At 37.9% G+C, this 11,873-nt stretch overlaps 1 protein-coding gene across 5 annotated transcripts in view; it reads right to left on the reverse strand.

The window, feature by feature from the left end:
- LMNTD1 (lamin tail domain containing 1) overlaps positions 1 to 11,873 on the reverse strand; it is a 440,677-nt gene that overhangs the window by 292,545 nt on the left and 136,259 nt on the right. For 3 of the 5 annotated variants that reach the window (XM_067695956.1, XM_067695958.1, XM_067695957.1), the window contains exon 5: positions 10,222 to 10,364. The exons of the other annotated variants lie outside the window; for them this stretch is intronic. The gene's annotated coding sequence lies outside the window, so the exon portion shown is untranslated. The remainder of the gene's footprint in view (positions 1 to 10,221; positions 10,365 to 11,873) is intronic. 5 annotated transcript variants of the gene reach the window in all.

The raw sequence follows: 11,873 nt of genomic DNA on the forward strand, positions 1-11,873 counted from the left end.
GAGGGAAGTTTATAGCAATACAATCCTACCTTAAGAAACAGGAAACATCTCAAATAAACAACCTAACCCTGCACCTAAAGGAATTCGCGAAAGAAGAACAAAAACCCCCAAGTTAGCAGAAGGAAATGAATCATAAAGATCATATCAGAAATAAATGAAAAAGAAATGAAGGAAACGATAGCAAAGATTAATAAAATTAAAAGCTGGTTCTTTGAGAAGATAAACAAAATTGATAAACCATTAGCTAGACCCACCAAGAATAAAAGGGAGAAGACTCAAATCAACAGAATTAGAAATGAAAAAGGAGAAGTAACAACTGACACTGAAGCAATACAAAGGATCATGAGAGATTATGACAAGCAACACTACGCTAATGAAATGGAAGACCTGGAAGAAATTGAAAAAATTTTAGAAATGTACAACCTGCTAAGACTGAACCAGGAAGAAATAGAAAATATGAACAGACCAATCACAAGCATTGAAATTGAAACTGTGATAAAAAATCTTCCAAAAAACAAAAGCCCAGGACCAGAGGGCTTCACAGGTGAATTCTATCAAACATTTAGAGAAGAGCTAACACCTATCCTTCTCAAACTCTTCCAAAATATAGCAGAGGGAGGAACACTCCCAAACTCATTCTATGAGGCCATCATCACCCTGATACCAAAATCAGACAAAGATGTCACAAAGAAAGAAAATTACAGTAGGCCAATATCACTGAAGAACATAGATGCAAAAATCCTCAACAAAATACTAGCAAACAGAATCCAACAGCACATTAAAAGGACCATACACCATGATCAAGTGGTGTTTATGCCAGGAACGCAAGGATTCTTCAATATACACAAATCAATCAACGTGATACACCACAGTAAAAAATTGAAGGAGAAAAACCATATGATCATCTCAATAGATGCAGAGAAAGCTTTCGACAAAATTCCACACCCATTTCTGATAAAAACCCTCTAGAAAGTAGGGAACTTTCCTCAACATAATAAAGGCCATATATGACAAACCCACAGCCAACATCGTCCTCAATGGTGAAAAACTGAAAGCATTTCCACTAAGATCAGGAACAAGACAAGGTTGCCCACTGTCACCACTATTATCCAACATAGTTCTGGAAGTTTTAGCCACAGCAATCAGAGAAGAAAAAGAAATAAAATGAATTCAGATTGGAAAAGAAGTAAAGCTGTCACTGTTTGCAGATGACATGATACTATACATAGAGAATCCTAAAGATGCTACCAGAAAAGTACTAGAGGTAATCAATGAATTTGGTAAAGTTGCAGGATACAAAATTAATGCACAGAAATTTCTGCCATTCCTATACACTGATGATGAAAAATCTGAAAGTGAAATTAAGAAAACACTCCCGTTTACCATTGCAACAAAAAGAATAACATATCTAGGAATAAACCTACCTGAGGAGACAAAAGACCTGTATGCAGAAAATTATAAGACACTAATGAAAGAAATTAAAGATGATACAAATAGATGGAGAGATATACCATGTTCTTGGATTGGAAGAATAGACATTGTGAAAATAACTCTACTACCCAAAGCAATCTACAGATTCAATGCAATCCCTATCAAACTACCACTTGCATTTTTCACAGAACTAGAACAAAATTTTTCACAATTTGGATGGAAAAATAAGACCCGAATAGCCAAAGCAAACTTGAGGACGAAAAATGAAGCCTGAGGAATCAGGGTCCCTGACTTCAGACTATACTACAAAGCTACAGTAATCAAGACAGTATGGTAGTGGCAGAAAAACAGAAATATAGATCAATGGAACAGGATAGGAAGCCCAGAGATAAACCCACGCACATATGGTCACCTTATCATTAACAAAGGAGGCAAGAATATACAGTGGAGAAAAGACAGCCTCTTCAATATGTGGTGCTGGGAAACCTGGACAGGTACATGTGAAAGTATGAAATTAGAAATCTCCCTAACACCATACACAAAAATAAACTCAAAATGGAGTAAAGATCTAAATGTAATGCCAGACACTATCAAACTCTTAGAGGAAAACACAGGCAGAACACTTTATGACATAAATCACAGCAAGATCCTTTTTGACCCGCCTCCTAGAGAAATGGAAATTAAAACAAAAATAAACAAATGGGACCTAATGAAACTTAAAAGCTTTTGCACAGCAAAGGAAACCATAAACAAGACCAAAAGACAACCCTCAGAATGGGAGAAAATATTTGCAAATGAAGCAACTAACAATGTATTAATTTCCAAAATTTACAAGCAGCTCATGCAGCTCAATAACAAAAAAACAAACAACCCAATCCAAAAATGGGCAGAAGACCTAAACAGACATTTCTCCAAAGAAGATATACAGATTGACAACAAACACAGAAAGAATGCTCAACATCATTAATCATTAGAGAAATGCAAATCAAAACTACAGTGAGGGCTTCCCTGGTGGCGCAGTGGTTGAGAGTCCGCCTGCCGATGCAGGGGACACGGGTTTGTGCCCCAGTCCAGGAAGATCCCACATGCTGTGGAGTGGCTAGGCCCGTGAGCTATGGCCGCTGAGCCTGCGCGTCCGGAGCCTGTGCTCCGCAACGGGAGAGGCCACAACAGTGAGAGACCCACATACCACAAAACAAAACAAAACAAAACAGAAAACAACTACAATGAGATATCATCTCACACAAGTCAGAATGGCCATCATCAAAATATCTAGAAAGAATAAATGCTGGAGAGGCTGTGGAGAAGAGGGAACACTCTTGCACTGTTGGTGAGAATGTAAATTGATACAGCCACTATGGAGAACAGTATGGAGGTTCCTTAAAAAACTAAAAATAGAAGTACCATGTGACCCAGCAATCCCACTACTGGGCATATACCCTGAGAAAACCATAATTCAAAAAGAGTCATGTACCAAAATGTTCATTGCAGCTCTATTTACAATAGCCAGGACATGGAAGCAACCTAAGTGTCCATCTACAGATGAATGGATAAAGAATATGTGGCACATATATACAATGGAATATTACTCAGCCATAAAAAGAAACGAAATTGAGTTATTTGTAGTGAGGTGGATGGACCTAGAGTCTGTCTTACAGAGTGAAGTAAGTCAGAAAGAGAAAAACAAATACCGTATGCTAACACATATATATGGAATCTAAGAAAAAAAAAACAATGTCATGAAGAACCTAGGGGTAAGACGGGAATTATGACACAGACCTACTAGAGAATGGACTTGAGGATATGGGGAGGGGCAAGGGTAAGCTGTGACAAAATGAGAGAGTGGCATGGACATATATACACTACCAAACGTAAAATAGATAGCTAGTGGGAAGCAGCCGCATAGCACAGGGAGATCAGCTCGGTGGTTTGTGACCACCTAGAGGTGTGGGATAGGGAGAGTGGGAGGGAGGGAGATGCAAGAGGGAAGAGATATGGGAACATATGTATATGTATAACTGATTCACTTTGTTATAAAGCAGAAACTAACACACCACTGTAAAGCAATTATACTCCAATAAAGATGTTAAAAAAAAAAAGAAATGAAAAAAGAAGTAACGACTGACACTGTAGAAATACAATGGACAAGCAACTCTATGCCAAGAAAATGGACAACCTGGAAGAAATGGACAAATTCTTAGAAAAGCACAACCTTCTGAGACTGAACCAGGAAGAAATAGAAAATATAAAAAGACCAATCACAAGCAGTGAAATGGAAACTGTGATTAAAAACCTTCCATTAAAACAAAGCCCAGGACTGGATGGCTTCACAGGTGAATTCTATCAAACATTTAGAGAAGAACTAACACCTATCCTTCTCAAACTCTTCCAAAATATAGCAGAGGGGGGAACACTCCCAAATCCATTATACGAGGCCACCATCACCCTGATACCAAAACCAGACAAGGATGCCACAAAGAAAGAAAACTACAGGCCAATATCAGTGATGAACATAAATGCAAAAATCCTCAACAAAATACTAGCAAACAGAATCCAACAGCACATTAAAAGGATCATACACCATGATCAAGTGGGGTTTATTCCAGGGAGGCAAGGATTCTTCAGTATATGCAAATCAATCAATGTCCTGTAGCATATTAACAAATTGAAGGAGAAAAACCATATGATCATCTCAATAGATGCAAAAAAGGTTTCGACAAAATTCAATACCCATTTATGATAAAAACTCTCCAGAAAGTAGGTATAGAGGAACTACCTCAGCATAATAAAGGCCATATATGACAAACGCACAGCCAACACCCTTCTCAGTGGTGAAAAACTGAAACCACTTCTGCTAAGATCAGGAACAAGACAAGGATGTCCACTCTCACCACTATTATTCAACACAGTTTTGGAAGTTTTAGCCACAGCAGTCACAGAAGAAAAATAAATAAAAGGAATTCAGATTGGAAAATAAGAAGTAAAGCTGTGACTGTTTGCAGATGACATGATATTATACATAGAGAATCCTAAAGATGCTACCAGAAAACTACTAGAGCTAATCAATGAATTTGGTAAAGTAGCAGGATACAAAATTAATGCACATTGATCTCTTGCATTCCTATATACTAATGATGAAAATCTGAAAGAGAAATTAAGGAAACATTCCCATTTACCATTGCAACGATAAGAAGAAAATACCTAGGGATAAACCTACCTAAGGAGACCAAAGACCTGTATGCAGAAAATTATAAGACACTGATGAAAGAAGTTAAGGACGATACAAACAGATCAAGAGATGTACCATATTCTTGGAATGGAAGAATCAACATTGTGAAAATGACTCTACTACCCAAAGCAATCTACATATTCGACGCAATCCCTATCAAACTACCACTGGCATTTTTCACAGAACTAGAACAGAAATTTTCACAATTCGTATGGAAACACATAGGCAAAGCAATAGGCAAAGCAATCTTGAGAAAGAAAAATGGAGCTGGAGGAATCAGGGTCCCTGACATCAGACTATGCTAGAAAGCTAAATAAATAAATCAAGACAGTATGGTACTGGCACAAAAACAGAAATATATATCAATGGAACAGGATAGAAAGCCCAGAGATAAACCCATGCACATATGGTCACCTTATTTTTGATAAAGGAGGCAAGCATATACAGTGGAAAAAAACAGCCTCTTCACCAAGTTGTGCTGGGGAAAATGGACAGCTACATGTAAAAGAATGAAATTAGAACACTTCCTAACACCATACACAAAAATAAACTCAAAATGGATTAAAGACCTAAATGTAAGACCAGACACTCTAAAACTCTTAGAGGAAAACATAGGCAGAACCCTCTATGACATAAATCACAGCAAGATCCTTTTTGACCCACCACCTAGAGAACTGGAAATAAAAATTAAAAAATGGGACCTAATGAAACTTAAAAGCTTTTGCACAGCAAAGGAAACCATAAACAAGACCAAAAGACAACCATCAGAATGGGAGGAAATATTTGCAAATGAAGCAACAGACAAACGATTAATCTCCAAAATATACAATCAGGTCATGCAGCTGAATATCAAAAAAACAAACAACCCAATCCAAAAATGGGCAGAAGACCTAAACAGACATTTCTCCAAAGAAGATATACAGATTGCCAACAAACACATGAAAGGATGCTCAACATCACTAATCATTAGAGAAATGCAAATCAAAACTGCAATGAGATATCATCTCATACCAGTCAGAATGGCCATTATCAAAAAATCTACAAACAGTAAGTGCTGGAGAGGGTGTCCAGAAAAGGGAACCTTCTTGCACTGTTGGTGGGAATGTAAATTGATATAGCCACTATGGAGAACAGTATGGAGGTTCCTTAAAAAACTAACAATAGAAGTACCATGTGACCCAGCAATCCCACTACTGGGCATATACCCTGAGAAAACCATAATTTAAAAAGAGTCATGTACCAAAATATTCATTGCAGCTCTATTTACAATAGCCGAGACATGGAAGCAACCTAAGTGTCTATAGAGAGATAAATGGATAAAGATGATGTGGCACATATTTACAATGGAATATTACTCAGCCATACAAGAAATGGAATTGAACTATTTGTAGTGAGGTGTATGGACCTAGAGTCTGTCATACAGAGTGAAGTAATTCGGAAAGAGAAAAAGAAATACCGTATGCTAACAAATATATATGGAATCTAAAAAAAAAAAAGGTTCTGATGAACCTAGGGGCAGGACAGGAATAAAGATGCAAAGGTAGACAATGGAGTTGAGGACACGGAAGGGGGAAGGGTAAGCTGGGACGAAGTGAGAGAGTAGCACTGACATATATACAGTACCGAATGTAAAAGAGATAGCTAGTGGGAAGCAGCCGCATAGCACAGGGAGATTAGCTCGGTGCTTAGTGACCACCTAGAGGGGTGGGATAGGGAGGGTGGGAGGGAGATACAAGCAAGAGGGGATATGGGTATATATGTATATATATAGCAAATTCATTTTGTTATACAGCAGAAACTAACACAACATTGTAAAGCAATTACGCTCCAATAAAGATGTTAAAATAAATAAATAAAAAATCACAAGGTTACTATGAAGCTTAGATGAGAAATTATACATAAAATTTACTGCATAAAGATGGCTTACAGTAGATGTTTCATAAGCATAGTCTATATTCTGTTTCCATTTCCGTTTTCCTCCATAAGGAAGGCTATTGGACGTTACTGTAATAAAGCTTGTTAAACAAGGTTACATTTGATTCAATGAGTGATGGAAGAGAAAACTGGAGGGTAACAGGTTCTGAAATGAATGAAAAATAATGATTTATAGACGGTAATTGATAAAGCCACTCTTTCAAGAAGAATGAGAGGGTAATGGGATGTAGAACAAAGGAACAATAGTGTGAAGGAGAATCGGGGTGAAGGAAAAATGTTTGTGGGTGGTGGTGGTTGTTTTTTTAGGATGGAGGTTTGAGTGTGCCTATAACAAGGAAAGAAAGGGACTTACGAGGAGGAATATAAAAATGAGAAAGAGTAATAATACAGAAAATACCTTCAGGAAATAGAATATAAGAGCAGCATTGATCAAAGTTACAGTAGTTATAAAAACAAATTGCCAAATGAAGACAAACCCCTTCTAGGCAGTTCAAGCCGGGCCTTCGGAGACCTGGGCTCACTTGAAATAGCATTTCAATAGACAGTTACTCTTAGCCAGCGGTACCAAGGACTCCAGTGTTCAGGGCTGAGGAGTACTGTAGGAGCCTCCTACCTGCAGCTGCCTCTCCCTAATGCCTGAAATGGCAATTACTCATTAATATGTCAAGGGATTAACAGCTATGTAGCCTATTAAGATCCAATCTGTGGGCAGTACAGACTTCAGTTTGAAAGCTCCGTCATTTATTATGTGTATAAGCTTGGGAAAGTTTTTAGATTTCTTTAAGCCTTAGATTCCTTTATTTTCTGGCCGTGCCACGCAGCTTGTAGGATCTTAGTTCCCCGACCAGGGATTGATCCCTGGCGCTCAGCAGTGAAAGTGCGGAGTCCTAGCAACTGGACTGCCAGGGAATTCCCGATCCTCAATTTCTCGAACTCTAAGGATAACGTTTCCTACGTAACAGGATTGAAGATAATATACACTAAGTAATTAATAGTGATTAGCATACAGAAAATAATGTTCCTTGTGGGGTGTTAGAGTACTGTAATTTGCCTATTTGCTTACTTTTGAATAATTTTTTCTTATCTTTTCATAAAACTTTGACCCCATCTAATATAACATGCTTACAGAGACTTGAGCTGAAATCACTATTACTGATGTTATCCTAGGGTGGTCAGATGAAGAGACTATCGCAGGATTCTGAATGTGGCTTGAGCCAATAGAACTGCGACATTCCCCCAAAGAAGCCTAGGCCTTTTGGGCACAGACGTGTGTGACTCAAAAACTATCCATGGTATCCAGCTTCAAGAAGAGAAAAGAAGAAACATTTTCTTTTAAATTTTCAAATGCTGAGGACCTTATCTTCGGGAACCTTCCCTAAGACTTCGGCATCTATTTACCTATTTTCTTCAGGTTTAAATCAATATGGTCCTTTGCCAAGGATGGCAAATTATTATACCAACAAAAGCACAAAATACAGAAATTCCGAGGTAAAAAGACTTCTCATTCTCCAATTTCATGTATGGATGTTATTATTATAATTATCATTATTTAAGAAGTATTGTATTTAGCCAGTAGTTTTGAGTAGACCAATCCATTAAGAATATATTTTTAATGTAACACTCTTAGAACGTCTAAGACTTAATTTATAAATGTCCCAGTTTTTGTATTGCCATTCTTTAATCCTGAGTTCATATCCTACCGGAAAAGGCAGACTCTAACATGGAATCCCTATCTGTAGGTAATTAAATTGAATAGTAAAGGCTATTTGGAATGGCTTAAAGTAATAGGGCAAAGGGAGGGGTTAGCAAAGTCCAAATAGAATGAATCTTTGATTCAGTAGAGAAACGCTTCTCAAACTTTCACGTGCCTATAGGTCAGCTGGAGATCTTTTTAAAATGCAGATTCTGATTCAGTAGACCTAAGGGTGGGGTCTGAGGTTTTGCATCTCTAACAAACTTCCAGGATCGAGGACGCTACTGACCCCCACCACACTCAAGTAGTGAGGAAGAATCTAGAATTTGGTAATGAGTAGGGAGGGAGCCTGCCATGTGCCCTCTAACTCAGCATCACAGAAAACATCTGAAAACTCAACCACCAGTCACCTGCCTTTTGGAGTCCTTCATCTTCTAACACAACAGCTCTCTGACATTTTGATGCTAAAAACTGACTTATCCACAAGCAGAGGCATAAACTCTGGAAACATTTCTTTATCTAGAAACCTGATGGACATTGATCAAGTAACTAGAGAAGAACCATAACAAGGTGACATCATCTGTTGAGGTGAAAGAGCAAAAACAAGACCAGATACCTAACCAACTACCTTTATCAGAACTACGCCATTCCATACACCTGAAAGCAATACAGTGTTGTGCGTCATTTATATCTCAATAATAAACAATTGGGCCATTCCATCACATATGCCAATGGTGATTCCCAAGATAGATCCTTTGGGAAAATGATAGCAAATCTTTCTGTCGAAAGTTTTTTCTGATGGGCCAATCAATGTGAAATAGTTACTCTCCACTTTCTCTAGTATAAAACAAATTCAGATTCACATTTGATTTCAACAGATTTTAATTCAATAATAAGCAATTATTTTAGAAGGAAGCACATGAGAAAAATACTTGAATATATGAAAACATTAAAGAGGTGGTATGCCCTAATTGCTTGTAGAATTATTTGCTTTGCTGAACACAGCACAAGAATTATAGTGGAAATCAATGCTCTGGTTTACCTCTTTTTAAGAGTGTCTATTTTTATTAGAATATTTCCTTTTCTAAAAGCAGTCACCATCTTTAAGCAATGAAGACAGGCTAGCTGTACCCAAGCGCTTTCAATTGTGGTCAGAGGGAGCACACATCCTCTAATGACCTCAGGAAAGATTATCAAAGATGTACTGTGAATGAAGATGTTTACTCAGCAGTGAGCTAGCACACATATTTAGGCGTTTTATTTTTAACAGCCAAAAAGAATGTCAGAAGCCTCATTTCCTGGTCAGATAATAAGCATCCTGCCCTAAGCATGGATGAGCACACAGCACATCATCTCAAATGTAGCATGAGTGATGGCTCTAAGTATGACAGCTGACACCTTCACTAAACCATTATTCTTGGAAACAAGGCAATCTATACACTCAGAGAGGAAGACTTTGCTAGCTGGGTGTTTACATCTATATTTGCCACCTAGGGAGAATAACAGCCTTATTTCAGAACAAGTTGTATAAGTAGAGATACATCTTAAATTTTACAATGGAAGGGCCAATGCTTTTGTCTCTTTCAGTCATTTGTTTTCTGAGTACCTTAATGTAAAATGACTCTTGAAAGGCTTTTGAAAATTATCTTCTGGAACTGTACCCATCCTCTGGGATAAAGAGTTGTTGCAATTGCTTCAGAAATGGAAGTCTTGATTTATATTTCACAGGTGCTGTATTTTTGAAGGCGCAGCAGCACAGTGGGACCTACGTCCACTTGTCTCCGTTCCCCTGATAAGGAGCAAAGCATCATGGGGGAGAGGCAGGCTCAGGCTCTCACTGAGAGGCCAGAGTTCGGGCTCCTTGTGAGAGCCATTCACCCTGTCACCAACACGATGCCTTACTTAAACTTCCCAGACAAAAACAGATATTCACTTGAGCTGGAAAAGCAGGGGGATGGAGAAGTGTAGAGCTACAAGTTTAAATATTTCAGCTCTGTCTGTCAAAATGACTCCCTGTGTGTAGGTAACCTTGGCCAGGTTAATTCACTTAAGCTGCAAAGAGTTGCTCCACCTTTCCTGTCAATCAAACGAACAACTACTGTTTAAAATAATGATGAACACGAAGACAATGCATAAAATTAACTTGAAGTGGATATGGCTGCGTCAGGCTGCGCCACCACTGACGATATTCGGATAGGAAACAAAATACTGGATTAAAAGCACGTTTGCCTTTTTTTAAAAAAAAAGTGGTAAATTTTGAAACATATAACCAATTTTAATTAATAATGCTTTATTATATCAATTAGCTTTTTCTAGGATGTAGCTATTAAATTAAACCCCACAGTTGGACAATTACCTTTTCTTCATTACTCTCCAATTGTTTCATAGGGATTGCTATCTTCCCTAGATTATAAACTAGATTATAAACTCCTCAAGGGCAGCAATATGTCCTTTTTGTTCACGATTTAGGGTTAATCACAAGATCTCTGTGCTACCCATGAGCTCCACATGAATAGAGAGATGGGGAAGGATTCTACTCCACCCTCCAAGTGCAGTAAGGGAATAAAATGTGCTCTTGTGCCACCATCTCCCTAAGGACTCTATTCCTTATTGCTTATTGTGGCACAGCTGGATTAAACTAGAAGTTTAATGGGGATTTGGGGACAATGGAGAAGGTGAGGACATTTTGTACCCTTGTCTCACCTTATGGGTGTCGGCCCCGGTGCTCTGGCACCAACTCATTTGTCCTACTGCTCCTAGCTCTGAGATCTGACTGCAGGAGTTTAAATTTCTACTCCTTTGTTTGAATAAAATTGAAGTATCTCTGCACAGTGATTCTTGGTACAGCCATCTATTCTGTAATTATAATACCACTAATAATTACTATTTACTGAGCATGTATTAAATAATTAGTTCTTTAAGTAGATTATCTAATTAAATCTACTCGAAAACACTGTGTGGCAGCTATTATTAGTCCCAAGACAGAGATAAGGAAATCGAAGCCCAGAGATCTTATCTAACTTCATATATCTGCTAAGTGAAGGAGGAAGTATTTGAAACTGGGTCTGACTACAAAATAAGCCATCTCTATGTTTGTCAGATTGTATGGCTACTGAATAAACTCTGCACAATGAGGTAGGGAAATCAATGGAGCAGTCATTTGTTCCAGGGACAGCTAAAATACCACTATAAAAAACTTTGCCCATATATACAGGGAGAAAAAAGGCTCATAGCAACACTCTATGTAATAACCAAAAAAAAAAGAAAAAGAAAAAGGATAAAAGAGAAGCAACCCAAAGATCAACCATAAACAAATAAGTAGATTATGGTATAGCCATGGGATAGAATATTATATAACAGTGAAAATAGTGAAATACAACTACAGGTAACAATGTGAAAGAATCTCAGGGATTAAAGATTAAACAAAAAAGCTATTGCAGAAAAATACATGGCATGCGATTCCACTTATAAAGCTCTTTGACACGCAAGACTAAACAATACAACAAGGGAATAGGAACACAAAATTCATGTCAGGACAGGGATGGGCTGTTAAGACAGAAGTGGAAAGAAGAGATCTTAGAAGGA

Source organism: Pseudorca crassidens, chromosome 11, assembly GCF_039906515.1.
Source record: "Pseudorca crassidens isolate mPseCra1 chromosome 11, mPseCra1.hap1, whole genome shotgun sequence".
NCBI lineage: Eukaryota > Metazoa > Chordata > Mammalia > Artiodactyla > Delphinidae > Pseudorca > Pseudorca crassidens.